At 46.5% G+C, this 25,435-nt stretch overlaps 1 protein-coding gene across 1 annotated transcript in view; it reads left to right on the forward strand.

Moving 5' to 3' along the window:
* Positions 1-25,435, forward strand: part of VTI1A (vesicle transport through interaction with t-SNAREs 1A) — a 743,722-nt gene that overhangs the window by 713,577 nt on the left and 4,710 nt on the right. The gene's annotated exons all lie outside the window — the stretch shown is intronic.

The following is a 25,435-nucleotide window of genomic DNA, read 5'->3' on the forward strand; positions in this document are numbered from 1 at the left end:
AGAGATAAAGGGGACGGAGATAAAGTACCAGCCAATCAGTTCCTGTCATTTTTCAAACACAGCGTGTAACATGGCAGTTAGGAGCTGATTGGCTGGTACTTTATCTCCATCCACTTTATCTCTCTCCAATGCTTTTTACATAGTCCCCAACGTCTCTTATTGGTATCCAGGTTTGTACTGCCCTATGCAGGATATACAGCAAACTTGAAGATATTTTATTAAGGTTGGAGCCCCATTATCACAGTCATGAGTCAAGGGCCCATACCCACCGCAGCACGCGCTATAGACACACGACCGATTATGGTATCCTTTTAATACTTTTATTGAATTCCTGATTACTTGTTTTCAGAGGAAGCAAATTCAGGGGACCAATAACTATATCCATGTTAGGACAGTGATTTAAGGACAACATTCAATATCTGCTCTGAGAACAGAAGACCTCCAGAGCCTCCACCTCCTTTCTGTACTAGTAATTCCAGTGATGACCACTAGGCTTGTTACCTCCTCACTGACTGCTCAGGTCAGTCTCCAGACCTCATTTAGGAAGCCAAAACATAGGCTGTATACTCTCTGTATTCAGCATTAGGGAGAAAGAGAGCCACGTTGATTAGTATATTTTTAAAAACTTACTTTTACTAAGCATGAGATGCAAACTATGTACAATAAAAATACTTTAAGGGTTTATCTGTTTTGTGGGATATTATCTATTGATGAGATGGTGTATCCTTCCATGCCATCTCAAAAACAATCTTCCAGATATCAGTTGAGAACATGGTCCAAGATTGCTGTTTAGCCATGAGGAGATTGAAGCGAGCAATTGAAATCAAGATCCTACGCGTTTCGTCCTCCAGCAGAAGTCATCAGGGGAGTGTATTTCTAGCAGTCAGGGCTGGGCCTTGGTATTAATACCACTTCTTACACCAGCCCACCATGTGGAGTCCTTTCCATTCAGCGTTATGGACACAGTCTGTAGAGGACAATGCTCACCTTACCATCACAGCTCATGGCTGTAGGCATCTCCCTCAGCTTCCTTATGGCCATAGTAATGTTATAGTTGTACTACAGCATTATTCATTATACCAGAGAGATACAGACGGCCTTTTTGTAATCAAAATATCATCCACAATGGAACTCAAGTGAGGAAAGTGCATGAAGTGTATGAAGAATTAAATATCGCTAGCTGGGTAAATCCCTATGGCTGTTGGCAGCATAGTGATCTGCTGAAGATTTCTGTTTGGCAGGGGAATATCTATAGTTGCGGGTACTTTGCCTGAATAGTGACATAAAGATTGTAAGACTGACCTTTAAATCTATCCTGGGATTGTGTGAGGTTTCTGTTGTCTGTGGTTTCCTGGAAGTCGGTACATTTATTGGTCTACTTCATCTTTCATATAAGATTCTGTTACCTCTCCCTCCGTGTTTCCTGTATGCTCAGGTGATTGAGATCCCTTAGGGGAGCTCATAACTGCATTATTTACTGATCTACCTTGAAATGTTATCACACTATAATCTTCTATTTAACCTGTTACAGGGGCTCTTGTAGACCTTGTAGATCTCATATCCCTGCAGGAATAGCCAACCAATATGCTACTATTAGGAGCCAATTACTCACAGGTCAGTTTACACAATTACCTTGAGCCTGGAACTGAGCGGAACGATGGAGATTCGCTAGTCTGGGGATGTCTGGGACGCTATAGACAGGAATAAGGGTGCTGTGTGAGATGTTGCGATTCTCACCCTATTGTTTGTTGGCCGATCCATTTACTCAAACAACCCACTGCAACTTTTGTGGTGGAGGGAGATATTGCATGCAGCTTTATGAGAAAGGAATAATATTTCCCATTCTCTGGAGGATATTACATCAAGCTCCAATAAAATTGAAACTAAACCTAATACCCTAACCCAAACCGCTAAAAAAACCCTAATACCCTAACCCTTAAACTAACACTAATACCATAACCCAAACCGCTAAACCAACCCTAATACCCTAACCCTTAAACTAACCCTAATACCCTAACCCAAACCGCTAAACCAACCCTAATACCCTAACCCTTAAACTAACCCTAATACCCTAACCCAAACCGCTAAACCAACGCTAATACCCTAACCCTTAAACTAACACTAATACCCTAACCCAAACCGGTAAACCAACCCTAATACCCTAACCTTTAAACTAACACTAATACCCTAACCTAAACCGCTAAACCAACCCTAATACCCTAACCCTTAAACTAACCCTAATACTCTAACCCAAACCGGTAAACCAACGCTAATACCCTAACCCTTAAACCAACCCTAATACCCTAACCCTTAAACTAACACTAATACCCTAACCTAAACCGCTAAACCAACGCTAATACCCTAACCCTTAAACTAACACTAATACCCTAACCCAAACCGGTAAACCAACCCTAATACCCTAACCCTTAAACTAACACTAATACTCTAACCCAAACCGCTAAACCAACCCTAACACCCTAACCCTTAAACTAACCCTAATACCCTAACCCAAACCGCTAAACCAACCCTAATACCCTAACCCTTAAACTAACCCTAATACCCTAACCCAAACCGCTAAACCAACCCTAATACCCTAAACCTTAAACTAACCCTAATACCCTTGCACAATGGTTCCCAAACTTTTTTGAGTCATGGAACCCTAGAGTATCAGAATTTTTTACATGGCACCCCAAGGCCAAAAGTCTGGATTGAGAAATTCCGAAAAAAAATATTAAATGAAGTAAATTATGTTTGTATGTCATCCTTAGGTTTAGTTGTGTGGTGAGGGACATGATTCACTTCTGTTTGTCCACATATTTTATGATTGGAACCCATAAGCACTGGTTTTGCCTGTTACATTGACCGTAAATCATTTTAATTGGTCCTGGACCACCAATCCAGGGCACCCCTGCAAGTACCCTAAGGCACTTGATCTAGCCCTAATACCTTAACCCTAAAGGGCAGACTGGATGGGCCATGTGGTTCTTATCTGCAGTGACATTCTGTTTCCAAGTTTCTTACCCTAACCCTAATGCCCAAACCCCTACATTAACTCTAATACTCTCCTATCCTAACCCTAATACCCTAACCCCTACACTAACTCTAACCCATAACCCAACCCTAACGCTAATACATTATCCCTAAAGGGCAGACTGGATGGGCCTTATCTGTTGTCAAATATGTACTTTCTACAGTATGTAACAATGCTGCCATTAAAAGATTCATAAAGTTTCATATACCTATGGTTAGGTTGGCACCTAAATTCACGTGTAATTGGACCAAAAGACAAGACTACTAAGCCAGGCAACAAACAGTTTCATGCAATTGTTCCCAGGAGCGCACTGGCTAGAATGGGGCCTAGCGCAGCTCCATTCTACCCAATGATGGTAACTTTGCGGTCTGTAGTTAACCGCAAAGTTAATTGGGGTCACTCTTGTAGGTGACCCCAATTAACTTCGCAGTTGACCGCAGACTGCAAAGTTCCCATCATTGGGTAGAATGGAGCTGCGCTAAGCCCCATTCTAGCTAGTGTGCTCCTCCTTATTGACAGGCTAGGAGTGCACAGCCAATCAGGAGAGCGCCATGATGTGGCGCTTCCTGATTGGCTGACGGGACCTTCAGTGACAGAAGTCTTGGGGGGTCCTGGCATTCGGGGAAAGGGGTTCCATGTGTAAACATGGAAACCCTTTATTTGCATGGATTGGGTTTTCGGTTTGTTATTTTATTCAAGTCCGTGGATTACGTCGGATAAGAAAAGGACAGATCTACACAGGATTGGGTGTAAGTATAATTTTTATTTGACAGGTACCCCGTGGATTCTTCTTGACAAGGGGACCGAGGGGCTACGTGGGACAATATGTAAGTATGTGAGTGTGTAAGTGTGCATGTATGTAAAATAAAGCTTTACTTTCACAGTGTGTGTGTTGTGTTTTTTGGGGGGTATTTTTGTTGTTGTAGAACTACAGGTACCAGCGGGCCCGTTATTTCCATGCACGCTGGTACTTGTAGTTCTCCAAGTACCAGCTTGCAGGGAGGCTTGCTGGGACTTTTAGTTCTACCACAAAAAACAATATTCTTTTTTTTACACAAAGGCTATCAGCCCCCCCACCCACCGCCCAGGGATGGGTGGGACAGCCTAAGGCTTCACCCCTGGTCCTTGGGTGCCTGGAGGGGGGGACCCCTTGATTTAAAGGGTCCCACTCCTCCAGGGAACCCCGGCCAGTGGTGACTAGTTGGGGGTGTAATGCCATGGCCGCAGGGACCTATATAAAAGTGTCCCCCGGCTGTGGCATTATCTCTCTGGCTAGTGGAGCCCGCTGCTGGTTTAAAAAATACGGGGGACCCCTACATCTTTTGCCCCCCTTATTTTTTGAACCAGTACCGAACGCAGAGCCCGGTGCTGGTTGTATAAATATGGGGGGACCCTATGCATTTTTCCCCCTGTATTTTTACAACCAGGACTGGCTCAAAGAGCCCGAGGCTGGTTATACATAGGAGGGGGGACCCCACGCAAATTTTTTCTTTGATTTTTAACACTTTCACACACCTTCCCACAGATAAGCATGCACGGATCTCACTGATCCGTGCATGCCAATCAGAACACGCCAGGAAAAAGCAGGTATATTTTAAAACTGCTTTTTTTTACGAATTCTATGCTTTCCTGGCAGTGTTTGCCTATTGTCGGCAATTAGTGTGAATACGAATTCTTAGTAAATTACAGAGTTGTATCAAATAACAGGCGTGTTTGACCGATGGTCTATTCATTCGTATTTGTGAACTTAGCCGGGGAAAACATTACGAATAGCCCCAACACTGTCGAGATTTGTGTTTAGTAAATTCCCGACATGACACTTAGAAAAAAAAAAAAAAAAAACTTGGTCAAAATCGGAACCTTAGTAAATATACCCCAAAATAGTTTGCAAATGGCAAAGATTTTGGGAAAAAATGCTGCAAAGTAAGACTGCTTTCAAAAATAGACGTGTTGATCATTTATTTTTGTCAATTAACAAAATGCTTAGTGCGTGAACATAAGGGAAATCTAAATCAAACCAATATTTGGTGTGACCATCCTTTGCCTTTAAAACAGCAACAATTCTTCTAGGTACACTTGCACACAGTTTTTGAAGGGACTCGGCAGGGAGGTTGTGTCAAACATCTTGGAGAACTAACCACAGATCTTCTGTGGATGTAGGCTTGCTCCAATCCTTCTGTCTCTTCATGTAATCCCAGACAGACTCGATGATGTTGAGATCAGGGCTCTGTGCTGTCCATATAATTTCTTCCAGGACTCCTTGTTCTTCTTTACGCTGGAGATAGTTCTTAATGACATGGGCACGTTGTCCTGCTGCAGAATAAATTTGGATCCATCAGACTCCTCCCTGATGGTATTGCATAATGGATAATTACCTGCCTGTATTCTCATCATTGAAGCACAAAGAAATGGACCGTAGATGCAGTGGTCGGCCAAGGAAATAGTGTATCAGATGAAAGACACATCATGCTTACAGTACTTCCCCTAGAAATCGGAACATGAACCTTCAGTGCCATCAACACGTAGAATAATTGATGCTGTTTTGAAGGCAAAGGGTAATTTGATTTAGATTTCTCTTCTGTTTATTAATTTCGCATTTTGTTAATTGATAGAAATAAACTATTAGCACGTCTATTTTTGAAACCATCCTCACATCAGTCCCTGTCCCAGTGGAGCTTGCACTCTATGGCCCTCATTCCGAGTTGTTCACTCGCAATCTGCTTTTAGCAGCTTTGCACACGCTAAGCCGCCGCCTACTGGGAGTGAATCTTAGCTTCTCAAAATTGCGAACGAAAGATTAGCAGAATTGCGAATAGACACTTCTTAGCAGTTTCTGAGTAGCTCCACACTTACTCAGCATCTGTGATCAGTTCAGTCAGTTTCGTTCCTGGTTTGACGTCACAAACACACCCAGCGTTCGCCCAGACACTCCTCCGTTTCTCCAGCCACTCCCGTGTTTTTCCCAGAAACTGTAGCGTTTTTTCGCACACACCCATAAAACGGCCAGTTTCCGCCCAGAAACACCCACTTCCTGTCAATCACATTACGATCACCAGAACGAAGAAAAAACCTCGTAATGCCGTGAGTAAAATACCTAACTGCATAGCAAATGCGGACATTGCACATGCGCATTAGCGACTAATCGCTCCGTTGCGACAAAAAAATAACAAGCGAACAACTCGGAATGACCCCCTATATTCCCATGTTACCTGCCAGAATGTTTTTGCCGTGCAGGAGAAAACCAGAGCTCCTAGAGGAACCCAAAGAAACCATGGGGGATCGTACAAACTCCACACATATAAAGCCTTGCCACGGTCAAGAATTGAACTCATAGCTGTGAGGCTACAATGTTAACCACTGAGCCAATGACAGCACAAAGAAGAATTAAATGGCACTGTTGTCTTCTCAGCTCTTTTTTCTTCGATGATAAAGTGTGCAACATGCGGAATTTACAGATGCAATGCACTGCGGCAAACGGCAACGGGAAAGCAGATCTTGAAGTTGGTCAAAACTTTGTACCTCTGCCAAAAGGCCGATTCCGACTCTGTGATGTGTGCAAAACTCTGCTGCAACTCCACTCTTCTGAGCTGTTCCCACCACATTCCTCTCCAAGGGTGGAGCGCCAGAGTGTGGTGAATGCTATCTACAATATGCTGTAACATGGTAATGCAGTGGTTCTCAAACTCAGTCCTCAGGACCCCACACAGTGCATGTTTTGCAGGTAACCCAGCAGGTGCACCGGTGTATCAATTAATCACTGACACATTTTAAAAGGTCCACAGGTGGAGTTAATTATGTCACTTGTGATTCTGTGAGGAGACCTGCAAAACATGCACCGTGTGGGGTCCTGAGGACCGAGTTTGAGAACCTGTGTGGTAATGCATACTTGCCTATCTGACCCTTTCCATGAGGGAGAAAATGCTCTGTTCCTGGACTTTCCTGGTAATGTATGATATGATTGCCATCACCTGTGGTGAAACACCTTTCTTAGCTCACCACAGGTGATGGCAATCATACATTACCAGGAAAGTCCAGGAACAGAGCATTTTCTCCCTCATGGAGAGGATCAGGTAGGCAAGTATGTGGTAATGGCGCTCGTCCTATAGGAGTGGTGTTCTCTAGTTGGGTAGGTATATTCTTCCTCGATGTGCACAAAGAGTGTGTGGGGTGTAACATGCTTAATGACAGCAGTGGGCTATCAGCGCCGGAGACTCTACGATGCCTCTCCCCGGAGTGGGGCCACCAGGATGCAGGGTGAGTACTCTGTGTCCGTTGGCACTGACTACATCTGACAGACTAGCCCCAGAGCTAACGGATGCTGGGACCAGTGACGCAGGCTGGCCATAAGTGATGTACAGCGTTACGGATCTGGGGGAAAGGGTCATACCGGTAGGTGTGACGGGATTGACGAGGACTGGCAAACGTGTTGGAAAGGTTTTAACTTAAATGAGTGTAGATCCCCAGAACGTACATCCCCTTCCATAAATCAAATCAGGGGAAGGCTTATTAAACTGCTCACTGTATAAATGTGACTTTATACACCCTAGTGGGGTAAATGATGAGCGCGCTGACAGCCTAATGGGCTGAACTGCTGGATGAACTCTGATATACACAATACTGTGCGGAGGTTATTTATGGGTTATGCTGACAAGTCCTTCCCTACCTGAAATAACTCTTAGTTCTCCTCTCGTTGTGGCCTCGGGGTATTTGCAAGCAGTGTTTGCAGGTGTTGGAGGAGTCAATCAGATTATGTTTAATTGTACCTTCAGCAAAGTTACTGATGTAGAGTTTGCCTGAAATCAGCAGCACCGGGAATGGCGACGAAGCTCAACGTATCAGTCTAAATGAGCGCCACATTTTGCACATCTGTTAATATATATATATATATATATATATATACATACACACCTTTCTTGTGAAAATAAACTACTGCAATGTACGCACATTTTTAAAAGACGAAATCTGTAATTATGAAGAACATATTTTCCTCTTCTGTATCCACGGCCGCGGCTCTGCTACGCCGAGCGTCTTTCTCCCACAAGATGTGCTTCTTAGTCACAGAAATAGTACAACTGGGAGCAACAATACTACATTACTACACTTTCCAGATCAATCTGACGTGCGTCAATTGTGCATCTGTGCGCGATTGAGCCTGAATCTGCATACAAAGTGCTGCAATGTGCTTCATCTACAACTTTGTATGTGTTTAATCTAATTCCTGTGCAGTTAAAGTCGCAGCCCGGCGTCTCTAGTGCACTGTGAGTGCTGTTTTGCTGCGTCATTTAAAGAAAATGAGGGCACACTACTCTTCTTGCGGAGGAATTGCAGACGGATGAAGTGGAAAAAAAAGATAAGTAACTGCTGAAGAAGTTACGTATTATGCAGAAGGCCACTAACTAATCTTCTGGCACATCTACCAGCTGTAGGTGTGATACTCTGGCACCTATCTAGCAGCCAAGTGGTGCATTGTATAAATGGGCTGGGTTGTTTTGGATTTGGCATCAGAGTGACATCAACAGTCACATGACAGCAAGTATAAAGTCCCAGAGAAGCCACATGTGGAGGGTAATAAGAGAAGATACTGGGAATAGTAATGCATCATGAGCTACGTGGTGGTGCAGCAGAGCCGGACCCGGTAATCACCCACCAAGTTCCAGTCTTGCAGGACATCTTTCTCATGAAGGGATTTCTCTTTTTGGAGCAACTGGATACAATGTGTGGCAGGGACAGCATGAGGTGGAACGGCAGGCTTTTGCAGGATTGGAGCAGCAATAGGTCTGATGGAATCCAGACCGGGTTTTAGCTGAGTCTGTTGTAAGCCACAGCTGGGCTAATCACTACAACTTGTCTGCTACCTTTAAAAATGTGTTTGTTAAGTAGGTCATTGCTCTTGATGCCAGCAAGTGGCCAGGCGATAGATTGGGAGTCTGGGGTTACGTTAGAAGCCATTTGGAATCTGTACAACTTGTGGTAATTAGAACTTGAAGTATGGTGCTGCTGTTTAAAGACTGCCTGTAAAACCTGACCTGCAAAACCTGCATATATTGTGTAACCTGCCTGAAGTGGAAATAAAGTAAGTTGGACCATACTCCGTCTATGTCGTTCTATCACATATGATACAAAAACATTCTTTATCGTAGAGAAGATGAAGATGTCATTGTTTGCCTCAAGGATGGAAAGATAAGGTCATTCAACCCTCTTCCTCATGTCAGTAATTCAGAGCTGCAAGAAGTTAGAAAGCAAGAAAACCGTATGACAGAATAGGTCTTTTGCTTCCACACAAGCTTCAAGAACACAAATGAAAGACATAACCAGGGAACCTCACATGTACATAAAGGTGTGGGGGGGGGGGGGGGGGGGGGGGAATCAGGACTACTTCAGTACATGACAAGGAAAATAGTTTTGTGAGTCACTTCATCATCTTTAGCATTTTACATAATGCGGGTCCTCAGCAAACAGCAAATGTGTTTATGTAGAAGAGCTGTTCAGAAAGTCAGCGACTTGTGGCTTTTGATGGAATCTCCGTTGCCTGAAGTTATTCTGAGAACGACACTGTAGTATTTGTAGTGGCAGAAGAGTGGGGGTCCCTATGGTGCAAGGAACCATTCTGAATATACTTTCAGAATGAGATCCAATCTATCTTTTCAGCCAAAGGTTGTATCAATCAAGAGATTGTATTGTCATCCTTTTATCCAGAGCCAGTCAATGAAAAGAAGAAATTGATCTGGAGAATGTGACCACAATGTAGTTATCCAGGACAAGGTGCATTAGGAAGGGTGGTCTTCAGTATGCCGAATGTCGGAATCCCGGCGCACAGTATACCGGCGCCGGAATCCCGACACCCGGCATACCGACAGATATTCTCCCTCGTGGGGGTCCACGACCCCCCTGGAGGGAGAATAAATAGCTAGACTAGAGACCTCATCAATGTAATAGAAATATGTATATAGAAAGTTTCTTTTATGTAAACATTAAAAAACTTATATAAACAGACATTTAATATCACTTAAAACGACAACCTCAGACGGAATCCACTGTTATACATAAAGAATTTATCAAATGGATTATTTGTATAGCCACGTGACTCTTCCTGTTTTGAATCCAGATACAATGTATAAATAATATGTCCTCATTCAATAAATTGTATCTCCAGTCTAAAAACTTTGTATCTCAATGTCCATTGTAATGGAATGTATTCCTTGTGCTAGAAATTAATGCTGTTCAATGCACCGTTCCTATTTGTTTAAGCCCTGAGAAAGAAGCTGTAATGGGCTGTGTTCTAATTAAACAAATGTCCTCCAGCAGGAGTGAGCAGTGTACAGCCGTACCTGTGATACTCTCCACTGCTGGCCAGGACGGGTGCGTCTCTTGGCGGTGACCTCCAACCAACAGGAAACACTTCTGTAATGTGGCTGCGTCCGGCTTCAACACTCCTGCTCAGCTGACAGCTCCGGTCTCCAATACCTCCTTCACGATGAGCGCCTCTAGCATATAGCGTCTCAGTAGCAAACATGAATGCAGGAGGATTTTCTGGATGTACTCAGCATGAATGGCGGGTGTCCACAGCAGCTGTACAAGTCCTTTGGGGGGTACAGTGGTAACTCCCTGACGCGTTTCGCACCCCAGGGTGCTTTTTCATAGAATGATTCCCCCAATATTCACTGAAAATCCTTATATCTCCACCTGCCCAATTGGACTCATATTCTCATTGGTCAAAAGGACCTACACAGGTGTAATGGATCATGTATCACTTTAATGAGACATCTTTAATGAGACGGTAGAAGTAATACGCTGTGCACACACAGACACAGAGTGCTTCTTTTGTTGATTTTTTAATTATCAGTGATGATACTGAAACAAGATTTTTTTTTTTAAATAGCCACAAGCACCTCGTCACTCGCCTCGTCTGCACACATGTAGTCAAAATGACAGTGTATGAAACCTCATGACATAGCTGGTCTCATACCCCCAGCAGCTTACACGTTTCTGCTGTCCCTTGTCCCCTGCATCTGGCTAGAAAGATACCTGCATGCAGGGCCGCTACCAGGGGGGGAGTGATGGGACTGGAGGCCCCAGCCTGGACAGAGAGTGGGGCCCGTCCTTGGTTCCTACAGCTGATACCTGGAGAAGTGTACCAGGCTGTGCAACAACAGCGGGATGATGCTATGTGAGAACTTCTTAAAAACAAGCCTTCCCTGCGCGTCTGCCCTCTGTGAATCATTTCTGACTACTCTGTCAGCCCTGGGCTCCGCAATTTCTGATGGCAGCCCTGCCTGCATGCTCCGGGCATGGGGTGGCCTTCAGTATGCCGGCTGTCGGGATCCCGGCGCACAGTATACCGGCGCCGGAATCCCGACAGCCGGCATACCGACACTTATTCTCCCTCGTGGGGGTCCACGACCCCACTGGAGGGAGAATAAAATAGCGTGGCGCGCGCAGCGTGCCACCGTGCCCGCAAGGGGCTCATTTGCGCTCACCACACTGTCGGTATGCTGGCGGTCGGGCTCCCGGCGCCGGTATACTGGTCGCCGGGAGCCCGACCGCCGGCATACCATACTACACCCCGGGCATGTACCCTGCAGTGTGTAGAGCCACCAGGAACGTCAGGTCAGCTCTACACTACCTCCTGTGGCCAGCCACGCTTCTTCCTGTGATGTCACGGGTTCTGGGTGCCCACAGGGCGGCAGAGATCCCCGCTCCATCGCTGCCTCCCAACATTTCTGGTTTCAAGGGCAAATACAGAATCTCTTCCTGGGATTTTCCAAATGTTTTCTTTCGGAAAAAAACAAACAAAATAAAAAAGCACTTGCTGCGATAATGATAAAATACAATGTATTGTATATAAATATATAAATTGTATATAAATAGTATATTTATCGATGAATATTTGTGGGATATATTTATTAAAGAATATTAAAAAATTAAGCATCCTCAGGAATTAAGATGGAGGGACCACAGCCACAGCGCACCTTACCGTTATCTCCCGCAATCCCTCAATTTCTGACCGCAAAGCAGCCCCCATAGATTTGCTGTTGGATTTACCAGTGCTCTGGAATGTGAAGTTGGCATTAGCCTATAGTAGCCTATGAGCTAGTGTAAAGGCCCCCATACATCTATGAGGTGATTCCCCGACCCTACCGGAAATGCAGATTCGCCAATCGGCAGCCGTCGAGGATTGGCGATCCAGATTTGCCAATCCCAACCGTTTCCAATTGGGATCGGGGAATCGGGATTTAAAAAAAAACATGTTTAAAAATCCCATTGCCCCAACCCATCGCTGATATATTGAGGCATTAAGGTGGAAGGTTTCGGAACAGGATCCCCACCGATGATAATGTGGTGGCCGCACATGCACAATCCGAGGATCTGAACCCAGAGGCAGATTTATATCGCACGTTACCACTCTGATTCCAGCTCCATACAGGACAGGCTCTTATAGGAACCCATTTCCCGGCATGAGCGTGTGGGTGTAGTTTGTTAGGTAGATTAGACTTCGGTCGACAGTGTCTAGGTCGACCACTATTGGTCGACATGGTTTCCAGGTCGACAGGGACTCTGGGTCGAAATGTACTAGGTCGACATAAGGTTTTTTTTTACTTTTTTTGGTGTCGTTTTCTCACTGCACACGGCATAGGTTACCATTCCCAATTGTAGTCCACGTGGATCGTAATGTAAGAAAAAGTTCCAGAATTTTTTTTAATTTTTTTTTTTAAAAACCTCATGTCGACCTAGAGTCCCTGTTGACTTAGAAACCATGTCGACCTACTTACTGTCGATCCCGAGCGTGTTACTGAATCCTTGTGAATATTTTTATTTTCATATTGCGAATTTAGGTTAAAATTATTTATCACATCCACTTTTAAAATGCGGATTGTAATAAATACTGCTCTAAGAGGTCTAATCATTATCGAGGGCTGGGTGACCCTGATAATCAACTCGCTGCAAGTAGCAGAAGTGGGTATTGACGCAGCAGAGCAATTCATTGCTCCGATGCAGGGACAGCTGATCCGAAGATCAGTTGTCCCCGTGATCCGAAGATCAGCTGTCCCCGCGATCCGAAGATCAACTGTCCCCGCGATCTGAAGATCAGCTGTCCCCGCAATCTGATCCGAAGATCAGCTGTCCCCGCAATCCGAAGATCGGGGGTCATTCCGACTTGTTCGCTCGCAAGCTGCTTTTAGCAGCTTTGCACACGCTAAGCCGCCGCCTACTGGGAGTGAATCTTAGCTTAGCAAAATTGCGAACGAAAGATTCGCAATATTGCGAAAATACTTCTCTGTGCAGTTTCTGAGTAGCTCGAGACTTACTCTGCCAGTGCGATCAGTTCAGTGCTTGTCGTTCCTGGTTTGACGTCACAAACACACCCAGCGTTCGCCCAGACACTCCTCCGTTTCTCCAGCCACTCCCGCGTTTTTCCCAGACACGGCAGCGTTTTTTCACACACTCCCATAAAACGGCCAGTTTCCGCCCAGAAACACCCACTTCCTGTCAATCACATTACGATCACCAGAACGAAGAAAAAACCTCGTAATGCCGTGAGTAAAATTCCTAACTGCATAGCAAATTTACTTGGCGCAGTCGCACTGCGGACATTGCGCATGCGCATTAGCGACTAATCGCTCCGTTGCGAGAAAAAAATACAGAGCGAACAACTCGGAATGACCCCTATCAGCCGCCCCCGCGATCCCTATCACTGCTACTTATGTCTGACTTTGCAGTGCGAGTGTGCATGTGTGACCTTAGGTTCACGTGCGCGCCCAAGGAACCTGGCGTCCGGTGGAAGGAGGCGGACGGGCAGAGGAATCCAATACCATCTGACGATGGCGAAAGTTCCAACTGTCAAGTTCCAAAAATGTCATATTTTTGGAGCTTCATGAATTTTGGTTCTGATACAATAGTCTGGGGACAGCGGGCCAGATCGGAAGTGACAGGTGAGCAGGAAATATCCGTGATAGATATCTCCTTCGTTACCTTCATGGCACTGTTTATTCATTTCTACAAAAGTAGGTGAGATAATGGTAAGTTTTACCTGCTTTTGTAGAATGTAAGGGATAATGAACAGACCCCAAATCCGCTGCTGCAATACAGCTACAGAAAAGGGGCCAATCTCTTACAATACATTCATTTAAATAACTTCAATCCTTAGAATAGTACATTGGCGGGGAGACATCCAATTGGTTGCTGCTAATAAAATAGAACTGCTGATTGGTCTGAGTTCATGTATCTATTACATATCCTACCTATTAGTGAGCTTCATATACATGGCGGAGTTACATTATTATGACCCCCAGCTAATAGCCAGAGTAACCGCCGTGTGCAGCACTGACAGCAGCTAGACGGGCTGAGCTGTCGGTTTAGACACACGTCTGTTAGCCCCAGGATCATTGTGACGGTGAGCTGCTTCCACTGTAGCGCGTCGGACAGCCCTCACGCACCTTCGTAGCCGACGTTCACCTCTCACATCAACAACACACGGTGCTCTGCAGTTTCCACGTCGGTTATTGGCAATGGTGCCATTTGTCCAGTCACGATACACCCTCACCGCAACAGCACGCGGACAGGTCACACACTGCACTGTGTCAGAAATACCGCCGACCTTGGCCCGAAAGCCGATCATCATCCCTTTTGCGTAACTTGGACAAATCGCCCCTTTTACCCGGGACAGCAACGAGTGATATGTGGCCTATCACACACCTTATATACCCACCGAGCCAGCGCAGGTCACATGACGCACTTCACGGGCTACCCGCTGCCGACGTCACATGTAGGAGGTGGTGATAATAATGTGACTCCACCGTGTATAACTGAAGTTTGATTAAAATAGCCGTTGTGTTTAATGCTAAATAAATCGGTAAGCACGCAATCCGCGTCACTCTATGAGGATTGTATAGGAGGGAGGGGCTTCTCTATGTTGCAGCAGACTCCACTTTTTTTTTGGGGGGTGTAACAAGAGTCTGATACCTCTCCCCACATTCATTTAAGGGAACAACTACATATAAAACACATGAACCCCCCACAGCCCACATATCTGCGCTGATCAAAGCGTCTCCGCTTTTTTTGTTCTTCCCACCCTAAATCTATAGAGGATCCCGGTTCCGAAGCGCCCCATCGCCGACACCGTGACACGATTCAAACAGCCTGGTGCGTGAGGATGCGAATCTCGCCTTCCTCCTGATAAAGCTCTTTACACGAAGGATGTACTGATCTGAAATTATTAAACGAAAAGTGTTCTCTTTTTAATCTAGAGATGCAGGGGCGTTAGTAACAGACAGAATCAAAGGCTCTGCCTCTTCCTAATTATCAATAGTGTTTTATAATCTTATTAATATTGATATAATACAGCATACTGAAGATCTGTTAACGCATAATGTATGTGGAAGATAATTAACGAGATCCAAGTCAGATCAATCGCCTATTTGACAGCAAACGGTGTGTGGCTTATAAATTATACATCCGTTAGGTATAGCTAGGAAAGATGCCGGTTCAAGGATTGTGCTGTAAGCACCATCGGAGTCTGCTGCACCGTCTACACCAGAGGTTCTCAAACTCGGTCCTCGGGAGCCCACACGGTGCATGTTTTGCAGGTAACCCAGCAGGTGCACAGGTGTATTAATTACTCACTGACACATTTTAAAAGGTCCACAGGTGGAGCTAATTATTTCACTTGCGATTCTGTGAAGAGACCTGCAAAGCATGCACCGTGTGGGCCCCCGAGGACCGAGTTTGAGAACCACTGGTCTACAGTATCTGCGCTGCAGTCAGTGACGGTGTCCTGGGACGTCGCCGGAAGAGACCCCCAGTAGCAGCCTTGGTGATAAGAGGTGACCCGTCTACCCCAAACTGCGCACTGGACAGACCGTGCTGCAATACAAGGGGGGCAAATACACTTATTATGTTTGCATGCAGGGTAAATATTGGCTGCATCTGCATGTAGCCCACATATGCTGATCTGCTTTCATTCAGACCCCTCAGAAGCTGTGAATGGGGGATAGAGGAAGCAAGGGGCCAGTGCGGGGGCCCCTGACCCATGTGAACTGCTCAGCGTGCCCCTGTGGTGGATACGCAGCTGATCTGTAGCTAGAAGTAGCTGAGGATATTGATCCAGGAAGATTATTTGCTTATGTATGGGGCCAGGAACGGTTCCCCTCCTGTGTTGCGCTCATGGGGGTCAATGTAATTAACTTGCCCCACAGGCAATGGGGATGAGTTGCCATTGCAGCCGCGTGTTGTAACGCTAGCAACGGCATCAGGAGCCCCCCCCTTACGGCCCAATCTTGCCCCAGACTTGTGGATTTTTGTATCCATCCCCACGGGGCTGGGAGCACAAACCGTGAGTCCGGCGGCGCTGTAAGTGCGACATATAGCGAGTAATTGGATTGACCCCCGTGGCCTTGTTTTCCTGTCGTCATCAGAATTTAGGGGGACATTTACTAAGCAGTGATAAGAGCGGAGAAGTGAGCCAGTGGAGAAGTTTCCCCATCAACCAATCAGCAGCTCTGTATCATTTTATAGTATGCAAATGATAGATGTTACTTCAGTGCTGATTGGTCGCCATGGGCAACTTCTCCACTGGCTCACTTCTCTGCTCTTATCACTGCTTAGTAAATGTCCCCCTTAAGGCCCGTATTAACGGGCCGATGTGGGAGAGATGTGTGCTGAGCATGTGGGGGGAGACGGGGGGGGGCGCTCATTTCACCCAGCGGGTGAGGCATGCAGGCCAACATAGCATCAGCGATGCGCGGGCCTGCGCATCGCTATCGCTGTAGGGGCTACACACGGAGCGAACATGCTTAAAATCTAAGCAATCTAGTCAGATTGCTTAGATTATCGCTCCGTGGGGGTAATTCTGAGTTGATCGCAGCAGGAACTTTGTTAGCAATTGGGCAAAACCATGTGCAGTGCAGGTGGGGCAGATGTAACATGTGCAGAGAGAGTTAGATTTGGGTGGGTTATATTGTTTCTGTGCAGGGTAAGTACTGGCTGCTTTATTTTTACACTGCAATTTAGATTGCAGATTGAACACACTCCACCCAAATCTAACTCTCTCTGCACATGTTACATCTACCACCCTGCAGTGCACATGGGAGGTCATTCCGAGTCGTTCGCTCGGAAAATTTCTTCGCATCGCAGTGATTTTCTGCTTAGTGCGCATGCGCAATGTCCGCACTGCGACTGCGCCAAGTAATTTTGCAATGAAGATAGTTTTTTTACTCACGGCTTTTTCTTCGCTCCGGCGATCGTAATGTGATTGACAGGAAATGGGTGTTACTGGGCGGAAACAGGCCGTTTTTTGGGCGTGTGGGAAAAACGCTACCGTTTCTGGAAAAAACGCGGGAGTGGCTGGAGAAACGGAGGAGTGTCTGGGCGAACGCTGGGTGTGTTTGTGACGTCAACCAAGGAACGACAAGCACTGAACTGATCGCAGATGCCGAGTAAGTCTGGAGCTACTCAGAAACTGCTAAGAAGTTTGTAATCGCAATATTGCGAATACATCGTTCGCAATTTTAAGAAGCTAAGATTCACTCCCAGTAGGCGGCGGCTTAGCGTGAGCAACTCTGCTAAAATCGCCTTGCGAGCGAACAACTCGGAATGACCTCCATGGTTTTGCCCAACTGCTAACAAAGTCCCTCATTCCGAGTTGTTCGCTCGCTAGCTGCTTTGAGCAGCATTGCACACGCTAAGCCGCCGCCTACTGGGAGTGAATCTTAGCTTTGCAGAATTGCGAACGAAAGATTCGCAAAATTGCGAATAGAAATTTCTTAGCAGTTTCTGAGTAGTTCGACACTTACTCTGCAACTGCGATCAGTTCAGGCCGTTTCGTTCCTGGTTTGACGTCACAAACACATCCAGCGTTCGCCCAGACACTCCCCCGTTTCTCCAGCCACTCCCGCGTTTTTCCCAGAAACTGCAGCTTTTTTCCGCACACACCCATAAAACGGCCAGTTTCCGCCCAGAAACACCCACTTCCTGTCAATCACACTCCGATCACCAGAACGAAGAAATTCGTTAAGCCGTGAGTAAAATACCAAACTTTTTTGCAAATTTACTTGGCGCAGACGCACTGAGAACATTGCACATGCGCAGTTTGCGACTAATCGCTCCGTTGCGAAAAACACTAACGAGCGAACAACTCGGAATGAGGGCCAAAGTTCCTGCTGCGATCAACTCAGAATTACACCCCTTTAGACCTGTTAGATCATAACGTTCCTTTCTGTACATGTCTAGCGATGTAGCGGGGTGAGTGTGCGCAGTTCCCGCCTGCAATTAGAGCAACAGCTCTACCCTCTGTTCTACACTCTCCATGTACCCCATCTGTGTAACCCCTGTCTGTCTACCCCTCCCCTTTAGAATGTAAGCTCTCACGAGCAGGGCCCTCTTCCCTCATGTGCTTATCCTTTCTTACTTTAATAATCTTCTACTGCATCAACTCCAGCAGTCTTCTGCCACCTGATACTTATTCCAGTGTCATCTGCTGATGTAACTATGTGTATTTACCCTGTACTTGTCCTATACTGTCATCAACTGTAAGTTGCTGTTTTCCTGTTTGATTATTTATGTACTCTGTAATTGGGCGCTGCGGAACCCTTGTGGCGCCATATAAATAAAGGATAATAATAATAACAGCGTTTAGCTGTCCCAGCTCTCCTGAGTGCCAGGTGCCGCCTGCGCCGGGGACAGACGCGGCAAAGACCCAACAGGTCCTTTCATAGGATTCTGATAACAGTCGTGCATTACCGTTCCCATGCCAACAGCAACAGCGACGGTGCCACAATGACATCATGCTGAACAATGCTCACCGATAAACTGAGCCGGGAAGTTGGCGAGCTACAATAAAAGCTGTTACTGACAGGTGAGAAACACGGGAATCACAGGAATCCATTCTTCACAGCAGTTTCCTATTTCTGTAACGCCGTAACGTCGTCCTTACAGATCGAGGGCGCTCTCCTGACCCAGTGCACTGACTGGGTGTTTTATCGGGTAGCAGTTGATTTACCGACGGACACACTACCGACGGTTATAATTCCCAACAGCCATTGACCGAAAGTCAAAATACAGACACGGCGAAAATACCGACATGCATTATGCCGACATGTTGAAAATGCCGGCATAGCCAGAATACCGACGTTTCAAATGCCAACATGTCAAAATGCCGACATGTATTTTTAAGGAATTTTTGCCCCACAACAGACTTGTTCATACTTTACCATCCCAGTGGACCTGGAGGGGGAATATAATAGTGTGCTGAACGCAGTGAGGCACCGTGTCCGAAGCATGGCGAGCGCAGCGAGGCACCGTGTCCGAAGCATAGCGAGCGCAGCGAGTGGACGCGGTACACTTAGACGGTGTCCATGTCGACCTATGCCAACATTGACACGCAAAAAATAAGAAAACTCATGTCGGTATTTTGACAGGTCGGCATTTCAAATGTCGATATTCTGACTATGTCGGCATTTTGAACATGTCAGCATAATGAATGTCGGTATTTAGACTGTAGCTCAATGGCTGTCGGGATTTTGACCGTCTGTATTGTGTCCTTCGGTAAATCCTACTGTACCCGTTTTATCAGCTATGGGTAGCTTTACTAAAGCTTCTAAAAATGAGAAGTGGAGTTGTTTCCCGTAGTAACCAATTACGGTCTATAATTAACTAGAATGCAATAGAGAATTGATAGCTAAAATTTGATTGGTTGCTAAGGGCAAGAAACAAATCTGCCCCCTAACGTTTACAAGGGGACTCTACCACTCTCTTAGCGAGGGTTAGAACATCTTGCTGTGAGACACGGTGGCACAGTGTTTAGCATTGCAGCAATGTAACATCTTGCTGGTATAACTTACCCGGGCCCAGGGGTACAGGAGAGGTATAACCACTCCCCCGCTATGCTGCTAATACACCCCCCCTTTGCAAAGTGGCCCTCCAGTGACCACGCCCCGCCAGCACCCAGGCCCGCCTAATGTCTCAGCGGCCCTTTTTATTAGTACCCGGCTGTGTTCTATTACTTTGGATGTTCCATATTGTACAGCGCTGATAAGTATGCTGGCGCTATATAAACTATATATACTAATACAACAAAGTATTCAAGGCATAACAATTGTAACACATACATGAACAAATAGAACAAGAACCTAGTTCACAAGAGCTTACAATCTAAAAGCTATAAGGAAGAGACAGCAAAGGGCAGCACCCGGTGACAGGAGGTGATGAGTATGGGAAGATTGTCGTAGGCGAGTGGTAAAAGTAGGCGACATAAAGAAAGTCACGGCTAATGGGGGGGATGTAGTTATGTGACCAGCGGTCAGGAGACTGCCGGTCACTATACCGATGCCGGGATCCCGAGTGATTGAAAGCTTGACAGTCGGCATGCCGACTAACAGGGATTATTCCCACTCGTGGATCCTGGATCCAGGAAGACTATATTGACTCATTTTGGCTCCACCCCTTATGCAAATATGCACTATTCGCATCATCTAACCATGTGGGGGTGGGGTCTAATAATGCTAATAGCCCCGCCCCCATCACCGCCCACCTGCACCTCTTCTCTGGGCTTCTCTCCACTCAGCTACAAGCTCCGTTTCACCACACTATTCATTAAACCACCGGACTGCCCTTTAGATACATTTCGCTGCCATTAGCAATGCATGTACACACATAGGGGGTAATTCCTAGTTGATCGCAGCAGGAAATTTTTTAGCAGTTGGGCAAAACCATGTGCACTGCAGGGGGGGGTGCAGATATAACATGTGCAGAGAGAGTTAGATTTGGGTGGGTTATATTGTTTCTGTGCAGGGTAAATACTGGCTGCTTTATTTTTACACTGCAAATTAGATTGCAGATTGAACACACCCCACCCAAATCTAACTCTTTCTGCACATGTTATATCTGCCTCCCCTGCAGTGCACATGGTTTTGCCCAACTGCTATCAAAATTCCTGCTGCGATCAACTTGGAATTACCCCCATATTTGCAACAGGTATACCGGTCAGCAGGGAGAGACTCTACCACCCCACCCCCTTAAATAGATGTCCTCCTTACAGCTCCTCTTCCCTTTCCTCTAGCTGGCTTACCTCCTCCCTGCACTCTGAGTGGTATATTTACTAACTTGCAGGTTTATAGAAGTGCCGATTTTGCCGATAGCAACCTATCAGATTCTAGCTATTGTCTTCTAAAAGGTGCTAGATAAATAGAATATGATTGGTTGCTATGGGCAACATCTCCACTTCTATAAACCCACACTTTAGTAGATATACCTGAGCAGCGCTGCATATTTCATCTAATCAGGGCGCCGCAACTCACCTGGTGAGTGCCCTTTGTCACCTGGGACATGTGCCCTGTGCCCCTGCAGCCCACCCCTGGTCACACCCGCTGGAGCTATTCCCAGGGCAACTCCTGTTGGCCAGCAGAATGGGACTTTGCATTGAATAGCAGTCATCTAGATGGGGCTTTATGTTATACAGCCACTAATCAGAATGGTTTCTGCATTGTGTCCTGGTCACCAGAATGGGGCTGTTTATTTTATGCTGTTTACCAGGGTCCTGAAATGTATGCTAGTCATACTGGGCTGCATTTTATTTGATAATTCTCTTTTAGCCCATGTGTTGAACTGTCTCTCATTCACCTCCACTTGGATGTCCTAACACTACTTGTAGTCCAACATGAACAAAAATGGACCTCATCCTCTTCCTTCCAGTCCCATCAGTTCCTCAAGCCCACTGCCTCATTGTCATCCTCAGTAGTTATTCCCCACGTTCCGTTCCCTCGTGCTCTCCTGTCACTTCCTCCTCTCAAACCTTTCCAGTGTACGCCCCTTTCTCCATCCTCTCATCATCTACTGTCATGGCTACTGTAAAATTCTCCCCTTCCCTTCTTGTTTGTACATAGAACGTGATGGCAGATAAGAACCACTTGGCCCATCTAGTCGGGTTCACTACGGCTGGCCGGCGGTCGGGCTCCCGGCGACCAGCATCCCGGCGCCGGGAGCCCGACCGCCGGCTTACCGACAGCGTGGCGAGCGCAAATGAGCCCCTTGCGGGCTCGCTGCGCTCGCCACGCTACGGGCACGGTGGCGCGCTACGCGCGCCACACTATTTTATTCTCCCTCTATGGGGGTCGTGGACCCCCACGAGGGAAAATAAGTGTCGGTATGCCGGCTGTCGGGCTCCCGGCGCCGGTATACTGAGCGCCGGGAGCCCAACCGCCGGCATACAGAAGACCACCCCATCTAGTCAACCCTAAGCACACATCCACGCACACATGTACACACTAGGGTTCATTTTTTTTTGTCATGAGCCATCATGAGCCAGTAAATTTTTGGATTGTGGGAGGAAACCGAAGAACCCAGAGGAAACCCAGGCATGGGGAGAATATACAAACTCCACACAGTTTGGGCATTGGTGGAAATCGAACACATGACCTGTGAGACAGTGATGCTAATCATTACACCATCCATTATCTCGTGACCTGGGCTTCACCTCCTCTCTGATTACCACCCTCACTACCAGCTACTCCGGTGTGTCGGAGCAGAAATTATTGCCGTGGACAGTGCACTAGGACATCTTGAGACCTATTCTCCAGTTGTCTTAGATGAACATAGCTAAGTTCTTCCCATTTTGTCCAGGACATCAGTGGGAAGCTTTTGCTGGGGGCTGATACTTTCCGTCTATGCTAGACTGAGTAGGTTGGCAGACCAGCACTCTTCCAGCCTTTATACTAGAATGGGTTAGGGCTGGCCAACGACCATTGATGATTTAGCAACCATCGATGGTCTGATGTCTATGGTGAATCACAGTTGCCTGTAGCAACCCATCAGATTCTGTCTAACATTTTCTAGAGTGCAATAGAGAAATTACATCTAGAATTGTATTGGTTGCTATGGCAACACCACGACTTCTCATTTTTAGAAACTTTAGTAAATGCATACCTGTCAACATTCTGAGGAGGCAAGGAGGGACATTCTGCACGGCGCCGAAAAGGGGGACCTGTCGGAAAGGGGGTATGGCCTCGCGTGGATGATGCGATCGCGTGCCACGCCTCCAATTTTCGTCACAGTGGGAGCATGACCAGCGCTCTGCGAGCTGCTGGCCACGCCCCCAGTCCCTCTGCCTCCCAGGACGCGCACAGCGTCTATTCACCGCTGCTCTGAACTGAGCAGAGCAGCGAGTGCAGGAGCCTCCCAACTGCCCCCCCCCCCCTCCCCACCACCACCACAGGACACTGCAGCCTGCGGGAGGGACAGCGGGACCCCAAAAAATGGGACTGTCCCGAGAAAATAGGTACAGTTGGGAGGTATTGTAAATGTACCCCAAAGTCTTGCAAAATAAATAAATCTAAATCTGGTCTCAAAATATACACTTAAGGGGGTCATTCCGAGTTGTTCACTTGCTAGCTGATTTTAGCAGCATTGCACACGCTAGGCCGCCGCCCTCTGGGAGTGTATCTTAGCTTAGCAGAATTGCGAACGAAAGATTAGCAGAATTGCGAATAGAAAATTCTTAGCAGTTTCTGAGTAGCTCGAGACTTACTCCTACACTGCGATCAGTTCAGGCCGTTTCGTTCCTGGTTTGACGTCACAAACACACCCAGCATTCGCCCAGACACTCCCCCGTTTCTCCAGACACTCCCGCGTTTTATCCTGGCACGCCTGCGTTTTTCCGCACACTCCCAGAAAACGGTCAGTTTCCGCCCAGAAAATCAAGGAACCAAACAGTCTGCAGTAATCGCAATCTAGGAGTAGGTCTGGAGCTACTCAGAAACTGCAGGGAAATATTTTCGAGCAGTTCTGCTAATCTTTCGTTCGCAATTTTGCTAAGCGAAGTTACACTCCCAGAGGGCGGCGGCCTAGCGTGTGCAATGCTGCTAAAAGCAGCTAGCGAGCGAACAACTCGGAATGAGGGCCTAAGCCCCTTGGCCTCTGTCACTTTCTTGTGCCATAAAACCCAATTTAGGTATACTAGTGTAAAGTGAGGTATATATGTCAGGAGCAGAGCCGCTGCAGTGCTGCGCAGGTGGCATTTTCCCAAAGTGTCTTTTACTGCAAGCAAAGGGGGTTTTCAGGTTTGTTAGCAAACCAAAGAAAAAGCACACTAATGGGCATAACCATGTGCACTGCAGGGGGGGCAGATGTAACATGTGCAGAGAGAGTTAGATTTGGGTGGGTTATATTGTTTCTGTGCAGGGTAAATACTGGCTGCGTTATTTTTACACTGCACTTTAGATTTTAGTTTGAACACACCCCACCCAAATCTAACTCTCTCTGCACATGTTACATCTGCCCCACCTGCACTGCACATTGTTTTGTCCATTAGTGTGCTTTTTTGGTTTGCTAGAAAACCTGAATAAGTCCCAAAGTCTGTACGATGAGAGGGCGCCAGAATATGGCGATGCCACTTCCTTCCCTGGAATACGCAGCACTCCTTGTTATCTGCTGCAGCCGCTGCCTCCTCCGCAGGGTTATAGCCCGTTGTTTTGATCAGATGCAATAGGCATAAATGAGTATGTTTAACCTGTCAACTACTGACACCTGACCTCTCCCTCCAACGATCTGCAGTAAGTAGTCTCCAGCCTGCAATTCCTGGCTGCGTGCATACATTTTAAAGTTATTGTCTGGATTTAAAGGGGTTTGTTTTAGCCTCCATTATCGTAGAGTATTAACCATCAGATATTTACAGCAAAACACAGCAAAATAATGAAAAGACAGGTCAAGATCACAGTATCCTCCCAGGAATGTGAGGCTGAAATGTGAACTCCAGACAGAGCCTGATGAATGATAAATATCTGAGCCGCTGAGGCCTTGTAAGAAAACATTGTGTTCCTGAGACTGCCTTCCACATGCAACGGAGAATAAGTACAATTAGACAGGCCGCTGCACTGACACAGTCTAAGGGACGTTGGCGGAGACGCAATGTGGTGGCGACTTTTATCGTCATTATTACCATGCTCTATTTATATGACGCAATAAGCGTTCCACAGCGCCTAGCAAAGTACATAAACAAATGGGCAAAACAACAAAACAGAGACTTACAGTACAAGACAATGTAGAACATATTCATGGTATACAAGGGACATAACACTGAAATAAACAGCAGGGTGGCACAAACCAAGAGTTTGGAGCTCTTGTACAGAGTATGGAGTTGATGCTAATAAAAGAAAGGGAAGGAAAAGCACATGAGGGGCGAGGGCCCTGCTCGTGAGAGCTCACATTCTAAAGGGGAGGGACAGACAGACAGGGGTGACAGATGAGGTAGACAGAGAGCATGGAACAGGGGGTTAGGGTGTAGTTTTGTAGAGAGGAGAAGGGTTTGATAGAGAGAGGCAGAGAATTCCAGAGGTAGGGAGCAGCATGGGCAAAATACTGGAGGCGGGAGTGGGAGGAAGTAATTAGTAGACAGAAAGAGCGGCATTCATTTGTGGA

The sequence above is a fragment of the Pseudophryne corroboree genome, chromosome 3 (assembly GCF_028390025.1).
Source record: "Pseudophryne corroboree isolate aPseCor3 chromosome 3, aPseCor3.hap2, whole genome shotgun sequence".
Classification (NCBI taxonomy): domain Eukaryota; kingdom Metazoa; phylum Chordata; class Amphibia; order Anura; family Myobatrachidae; genus Pseudophryne; species Pseudophryne corroboree.